We start from the raw sequence: 9,131 nt of genomic DNA, 5'->3' as shown, positions 1-9,131 counted from the left end.
TTTGGGATCTTGTTAACGTGTTAATAAGATCAATTAAAGGAATGGGTGTCGGATATTGCTACCTATGGTCCTATTTATATATGAGGGTGCAAATGGAAGTGGTAGTGTGCCCCTTCTGGGGCCCCTTCCGCCTCCCCCTCTCCCCTCTTCCATCCCTCACATCCGAATGTATTGATGACCCCTCTTATAACAAGGGCCCATCCGTATCGATCAGGAAGTTGATGAAGACTGGCGTGGACTTGAAATATCATAAAAGAGTGCAATGTGCCAAACAATTAAAGGTTACCAGATTATGGCGAATCGGGCAAAGTTGTTTAAAACTTGGGAGCGAAGCGAGCGAACAAAAATTCGCCCTTTTTCATTAGAAAATCCGATTTTGTGATAGATTTTTGCGTACTATTCAGGAAATATATCCCATTTCACCTTTCTCCTATCCTTTTTCTCCTTTTCCTTTCTTGGTCGTGAATAATTGGGAGGGGGGGGGCTCAATGGTCCCAAGCCCCCCCCCATCCGTCGATTACGAAGGGTAAATTAAATAAAATCATGCTAATCATGTTAATCAGCTAATACTAATGTATTTGGGACTCGGGGTCGAATGAATCCATTTTCCGTTGTAGTTTCCTGTGGTTGATTATCGTATGTCACAATAATTGTGAACTGTATCTGTGTTGATCGTTGTGAAGCTATAGATGTATAGGCCTATATGTATTTACATTGTGAAAGCCCTCTAATGTATTCAGTAACATTCACAGGAAGCGCATGACTTGCGAGTATATTATCAAAGGTTCCTGCGGTTACCCGTGGAGCTATCATGGGTTCCCAAACCCACTGATCTTCGCCCACTTATCATGCTTACATAGGGACGATAATTGATTTCGATGTTTTTAACCTTTTTCCAATTATAAATCAGTGTTGAAAGGTGGGAGGCAACATACTTGAAATTGATAGAGAATTTCGGGAACAGATTTAAAAAAATATTGGAAAAGATATCAATGAAAGAATTTGCATACACAGTAAAAAATGTAGCACATTGTTTAAGCCTGTCACTCTAACAACAAGTTGTTTAAGCGTATTTGTAATTGTTTAATTTGTTTAAACAACTTGTTGAAAAAGTTTAAACAATAATTGCTAGAGTGGCGGGCTTAAACATCGTGCCTAAAATTGTGCAGTGTTTTACAGTGTATAGGAGAGCACACTATCTCTATAATCATACATAATTAGTCCTACCCAATGTAGCCCCATCTTCGATCCCTCCCAAGCACCACCCCCACTCTTTTTGTTTCTCTCTCCTTTTATCATTCAACTTTCTCTCTCCATCTCTCCTTCTGCCTCTTTCTGTCACCGTCTCTTCCCTCTCCCCTTCTCTCTTTCTCCCTTTCTCTCTATTTCCCCCTCTTTCTATCTTTGATTGACTTTCTCCCTCCCTTTCTTTTTATTGTGCAATATTGAGTGGTGTTGAACAAACAAACCTTCCATTTTAAAATGCAACATTGAGAACTTGAGGAAAGCCGCATGGCCGTAGAAAGTACATCGAGACTTAAAAATAAACTTTCATAACTTTTAATTTCGTGAACGATTTCAATGGAACTTTAAAGAAACATGCCTCTCTATATATCCTAAATTGATATTTCTTCGGAGATTCCTTATCCTTTAGCATACAGGAAGACTGCGATCGAATAATTTCTGTCTCACCGTTATTTAATCATCATGGCGGACTTTTTAAAGCACCCTTAAACATTTCAGGATGCATGCAGGAATTGTATCGTGCCCTTGACAAAGTTCATAGTTCCACTCATAACAGATCAGCTGAAATCGGTTAGTGGTTAAAGGAAATGATAGTCAGATACCAAGGATGAGACTTGTATTGTTTTAATCATAACAAAGGAATTAGTTGGCATTCCATCAACGAATAATAGGTCCATACCGCAATTAAACGACTTTCATTTGGCAGGCGAAGTGATGGAGGTCGAAGGGATTGTTCTATGTATTTCCACGAAATGAAGTAAAATAATCTGTCATCATTAAATCGTTGCTCCGTTTTCCTTCTATTTTGGAAAATGTTATTTTCTTGATTGCATTTGTCCACAATGATGATGATAATAGAAATATCAAATGTTTATAAAGTGCTTTCAATCACTACGATAAATCTAGGTTTTAGCATTGCTATCCTGTTCGGGCGCCCGAGCATTATAAAATGTTCTCTTTGCTACATCCGGGTTGAGAGAGGCAGATGCAGATAAACGCCTCACCAAAGGACGCAAGTGCCATGGTGGGATTTGAACCACGGGCCTTGTGGTTCAAAGAGAGCCACTGAGCCACAACAACCATGACAACAGTCTGTGATATCTTGATATATTTTTACGGGATGCACCCCGTAATAGTTTGCTCGTTACGACACTGATTGCAATAACACTTTTGATATAGTAAATTCCCCTAATAGTGTTTCGCAATATTTCGGCAGCCTTCATACATCCGGTAGATTGACCGCCCCCCCCCCCCCCGAAGGTTTGGTTAAACAGCTAGATATTAGACGGTGATGAGTCCGATCTCATTTTTTTTTAATTACAACAAATAACAGAACGCATGACAATACGACTTATTTCCAAGTCGTCTAATGCCATTTCGTCTAATTGCCAACTCGTCTACTAACATTTGGTCTATCATCAATCAGTTTATTAACCACATGGTCTACTTTAATTTAGTCGACTGCCACTCCGTCAGCTAACCAGTTGGTCCAATAGCCATTAAGTCAATATGCCATTTGATCTAATTAAACTTATTAATTGTGCAAAATGAATGAAAAGAAAATGGGTATTAGACCAAATGGTAATAGACGAAATGGTGATTTGACGAAGTGATGATTGGACCAAACAGTTGGTAGACGAAATGTTGATGGACGGACTGGCATTAGACTAAATGAAAGTAGACCTGGGGGTGTTTCACAAAGATTTAAGTATGACTTAGGTCGCACTTAAATGTCGACGTGTACAAGATATGCAACGCGCAATCTAATTGATCAATACGCAGTAGTGCGCGTCCTCTTGGCATGATCTGACCAATGCTGTCATGCCTTTTATACTGCGCGCAACTAGGCATTTAAGTGCGACTCTAAGTCATACTTAAATCTTTGTGAAACACCCCCCATGTGATGAGTGGACGAGTTGGCAGTGGGCGAATTGGCAATTTACCATATGAACAAAAAAGACATGTGATCTCGTGTTTCAAGCATTGGAATCATAATCGTAAGGTTGTGAGTTCGAATCATCGCTTTTGATAAAAAAAGACCCGATAGTAATTTCTGTCCTCGGTCAGTCACTATGCCTGGTTAACATAGACATAAGATATTTTCCTGTATAATCTTATAAAAATATATAGGCAAACTTATAAAAAGACGGTTTCAATGTTTAAAGAAAATAAATTCACGGGATACAACTTGTGCAACGGAAAATGATATTCATTAATGATATTTGCCTCATGTTTATTGAGTTAATGAGTTTGTTTTTCATATTTTGCAATAATGATTCAATTGTTTCAGACTATAGGAGTCGTCTCCTAATATCAACCTTGTGATATGAATAATTTGTTTACCAAGTAAATTTTTGACATTATTGTTATCCAATTTACAGTGCATGTATATATATTTACAAGCCATTTACTATTATATGTCTTAGACTGAGACGGAATCAACCCACTGGCAGGTCAATGTGAAACCACATGCAGTTTGCATAATGAGAATCAATGAAGGTCTAGTTTAGTTTCATTTTGAATAAATCGATCTCGTGACCGACTCTCAGTTTGTTTAATCCAAATTTCCACTAAAATGTGAGGGGTTTGAGCTCGAAGTCAATCTCAATAAATCAATTGATCGAAATAAGTTCAAGTTCTAGTTTTAATGTATTCAAACGTCGTGGGTGCGTCGTGATCTTGTGGTCCTGACTCTCGCCTTTGAAACAGGGTATTGTGTGTTCGAATCGTAGCCATGGCGTATTTTTCTTCAGCACTGTGCTGCACTCGACCCAGGTGAGGTGAATTGATATCCGGCAGGAGTGATTCCTTGCATGCACTGAGCGCCGGTGATGGTAGCTCGAGTTAAAGCCGGGGTAATAATAGCAGCGCTGGTAAAAAGCGCTTTATAAACCCAGCAATTATTATTATTGTAATTATAATTTGTTTTTTTTTCTATTAACATGCATAATAGATTATACAAAATTTTGAAATTGATGACATAAACTACAAACATAACTAAGAATAGAAATCAAAAGAAGGCATGTAAATGAACAAAATAAAAGAAGAACATAATATTGAGTGAGAAAGATGAGGCGACCATAAAAAAACATAGCTTGTTAAAAAACCATATCAACAAGGTCATACAATGTTAATGCATACCAGTAATAATGGTGATATATAAATACGATATAGGTTGAAAAAAAATGTCCATGAAAATAATGAAAGAAAAATAATGATTTAAAAAAAAACAAGTACATAAAAACATTAATCCATTGTTAGTAAAATATACACTCTAAAAATGGAATGTTAAATCAACATTTGAAAGGTTGGAGGAGTGGCAACCTTTTCCAAATGTTACATCCAACTTTGTATAAAGCTAAATCGAACATTTTAGGTGTTGGGTAGAACCATTTAAAGTGGTAAATGCAACATTTAGAAAATGTTGTCACTCCTCCAACCTTTCAAATGTTGATTTAACATTCCATTTTTTAGAGTGTATGTTTTATTTATCACCAAATTTTACTGATACGCCAAAATTTATTATCACTGTAAAATACATAATATTTCAATGGTGTAACGCCCCCCAAATAGAAAATAAAGGGGGCACAAAATTGCGTGCGTGTCAAAATTTTTATAGAATTCTATAGTGAACGAAGTGAGCGAGCAAAATTTGCGCCTTTATTAAATGAAAATCTAATTTTGTGATCGATTTTGATATTCTGCAAAAACACGTCTTAATTTTTTGCACTTCCCTTTTTTGTTCTTCTTTTACTCTGTTATTTTTGGTTATGAAACTTTCAGCACCAATCTGTACGCCAGTGTAGAGTAGTATTTGGCGATTGAGCTGTAGAGCAATATGGTGACATCATGCCTATTGAGGTTAGCCCCAAGTAGATCATAATACATATTGGCATCGATAATTGGTATAAATCTACCCTTGAAACCTTATACTTCCCAATTCTAACAAACATAAGTATTTATCATTTACAACCAAAGTTCCTTAGTATGAAGTACAATCGGGTACAATTTTACAGACCATGAACATTCTTACCTCATAAAAACAGTATAAAATTGAGCATAAATGGAAATAAATATACAAACACCCTAACTCACAATCAGACAAACATTTGCCACTGCCAGGGGCCCGTTTTTCAAAGAATTCTTATGATAGCAAATGCACAATTTCTACAAGTTTGCGATTAGCCAATCAAATTGAATTATTTCAGAAGCATTCAACTGATATCGCAATTTTGTTGTTATAACAAGTTTTATGAAACGGGTACCTACAGTTAAAAAGTTACCACACTTATAACGATGACATGTATGAGGAACGCAGAACCGAGCAATCAGACTGTCAACATGATTAACAGGGGCCCGTTGATAAAGAGTTGCAATCAATTGCAACTTAAAAAATCATACGTAACTTGATTTTTAACCAATCAAAAGTGCGCAATTTGGACATGCGATTGATTTTTTTTGGTTGCGTTTAAACGCAACTATTTCTGCAACGGGCCCCAGGGCTCCGTAACACAAAGATTAGCGATCAATCGCTAAATCAACTGACCAATCATTATCAACGTTACACGCGCATTAGGTTTAAAATATTGACCAGGGACCAATCAGAGCGGTGTTTTCATATTTGCAATTCATCGCAAACCTTTGTGTTACGGATCCACTATACGCCGCAGCTATGTGCCACGCCCCCTTCTTGTTTACCCCTGCTGAAAATATTTCGCACCACCATGACCACGTACACTCTGTACATGGGACACCATTTTTATCTATAATGTGCCACGCCCACCTTTTGTCGTAGGCCGGTAGTCTGCGTTCGGTTCTGCTCACTGGCATGACTTGCCTCAGTCGAGATCCTGCAAGTTTGGGGTTAGTTTTTACTTATTATTTTAATGGTTGGGGGTTGGGGAAGGAACTTCAACCTTACCTTACAATTTTATTCATTAATTCGAATCACCCCTACCCTCGCTGCAAGATATGGAGCGTTTTAAAATCCAAATACACTGGACGACTTCAAGTTCGTTTTAACACGACCTTTATGTTAGTTTTAGGAATAAGAATAAGACATATTCTTAGACGAATTTCACTAGATATTGAGCTGTCAGTAATGTAATTTTGACAAGTTGTGGAAATGAACATTTTTCAAACTAAGGGAATGCAGTCCAACAGCAACATCGGCTCAAACAATGAACTCGCCAACTACGTAGGACCAAAGGCTTCAGCAAGATAAAAAAAAAGTTGGTTGTCCTTGATTGAATAGGGGGTGGTTCGAGGTTCGGTTTGTTACGCAATGCTTGTTGATATTGATTAATATGTTCAGTTATTGCCCCTTCCTTTCTCATGAAGAAATAAACCGTTTTTACTTGTCAGAAGATAAAGCACTAAACATGCATAAAGAGATTTACAACTATAACAAGTCGATATTTTGGTAGCTTTCAACACCTACAATAATGCAATGAAGTGGTTTTGCTCAAATTCTAGAAGGATGAATGTTTATTGTTATCCATCGTTTAACTGCATTGAATACTTTGTAAACATATCACTCTTTTCTGCGCCATTCAACTAGTTGTACTCTTCAAAAATTTCAAGGGAGAAGAGGTTTGTACAAATCACCTCGAAATCTTATTGTAAAAAGATATTTAGGCTATATATACAGCAACCCGACAATCTGCTCATGACAATATCCCCGTAAAACTATTCGTTACATAACAGATTCGTAATACGCAGTTAAAAGGAGAAAGGAGCAGAAAACAAATCAAAGAATAAGATCAACGTAAGTTTGAGAACAACTAGTGGACAAACAATAAGAAAGCATTTGAACGTCGAAATCACTTAAATAGTTAATTGCCATGGAGATCCTCCCATTGACGATGCGACCAAGATTTGTCACGTCACAGAAATACAACTTTCTTTCCTTTTCCCCAAAATATATATTTTGCTCATTCTAATTATATACCCCTCCCACTAAAAAAAGCAAAAAAAAAACACCTGAATTACGGATAGACCTGATAAAAGTGACAATGTTAAAATATGTCGAAAAGTACACTGTTAAAAAGCCATGATTGTACAGAAAAAAAGAAAATTTTAAGCAACAACAGAATCATTCTGTAAATTCATAAAACAAGAAAATTTTCTGCAATTTTGAATAACACAACGGGTTTTATTTGAAAAGGGGAAAGGATGTTTTATTGAAGGAAATTGGCAAGATTCCACACACCAAATATCAATTTCCTGTAAGATTACGCCATCTGGTAATGTTCTCGATACTCTGAAGCAGGAACTTCTTTTATTTTAAGGATAAATTTTCTTACATTGTAACCTAATTGGGGAGTTGCTGTACAAGTGTGACATCACCACTGACCATGCTGACCAGTTATTCGAATTTTAAGTTGTGTTTTATTTGTGACGTCATATACGAGCAGCTGCCCCATATGTCATATAAAATGCATGAATTCAATTTTAAATGGTTCAAGATGTCTAGAAGAAGTCAGGACCGGCTGTTAAATTATTTGTCTGTTATATACTTGATATATATTTCGAAAACTGCATTTTAGCCCTAGGAGTACAATGAAAAAAAAAATCATTTTTAAAAAGAAAATGACTTTGATTTTTTTTCAATTCACCGTACACGCATGGGAAGCCGCTCGCATATGACGTTACAAATAAGAAATTTCTGATAACTTATAAAACTTTTGATGGGTTTTCCTCAAACCTTTCCAAATATCTTTATTATTTTTTTCTCGTATTTTTACAAAAACTTTTCGTCAGGGTGATCTTCCCCTTTAAGTTGAATTGTGACTGGCGTAATATTGCAGCATGTCAAAGACCAGGGCATATTGTTAGAATCAAATTGATCAAATGATTTAAGCAACGGATATTGTCCTCGCATGAATGACAATGGACTTGGTGACCAAAATTGTTATTTTTCGGGATTAGTGAAAATGAGCCCAATATTGTGTGTAGTATAGAAATTCATTTGAAAACAAGATGAATGGCATTCAGACTATACTGCACTGCAAAAACTCCGGTGTTGATTTAACACCAGCCCGGAATCTATGTATGTCCACACCAGAGAAGTATTGAAACAACACCAATTTGGAATCAAACCGATGCTGTTTTTATACTCTCTGGTGTTGTATAAACACCTATCTGTTGCTAGAGCCAAACGAAACTGATGTTGTTTAACACTTCTCTGGTGTGGACATATAGATTCCGTGCTGGTGTTAAATCAACACTATAGTTTTTGCAGTGTAATAGTTTCATACTTAATTGGGCAACCTTCGTTATAACTTTCCTTTTTCAATAATAGTTCACATTACCATGGGTGCGTTGGAAATGAAACAAGTGGTATGTGAATTATGATACTACAGTTATTATATCATGTATATGAAGAAATGGAATGTGTCCCTATAAAGCAAGCAGTATTTTGAAAACTGCATTAAAACACCAGGTGTCCCCGCAGGTGTCCAAACCAGTAACCACGATCAATGATGATGTCCAAATTGAAAAAAAGGTGAATAATTATCCATAAATAGGTATATTTTTAGTCTTTATTTCATTAAGCAAAGCCGGCTGAGAGCACTAATTTGAATTACAAACGCATGTCCACTGCATGGTACACTTTTTACACCTTTCGTTTTCCGTGTTTTCCCCATCTGGGGTACAAGTACGTTGACCCCTTTTGCGACAATGACAAATTCCAAGCCAATGGTTGAATGTATCAATCTGAAACTAATGGAATTGGTCTGTATATGGTATACAAAGAAACCGAGTATTGTAATGCAGTATGAATATCAATCACATTCCGGTTATGCAAGGTAAAGTGTTATGCCTCACTGGAGAAAATAATAACAAGTTTTGATTTGGGTTGAAGATCGTGGTAATATTGGTGA

This window comes from Lytechinus variegatus, chromosome 19, assembly GCF_018143015.1.
Source record: "Lytechinus variegatus isolate NC3 chromosome 19, Lvar_3.0, whole genome shotgun sequence".
NCBI classification, from domain to species: domain Eukaryota; kingdom Metazoa; phylum Echinodermata; class Echinoidea; order Temnopleuroida; family Toxopneustidae; genus Lytechinus; species Lytechinus variegatus.
The sequence above is the reverse complement of the archived record's forward strand: the minus strand, read 5'-3'. Positions refer to the sequence as shown.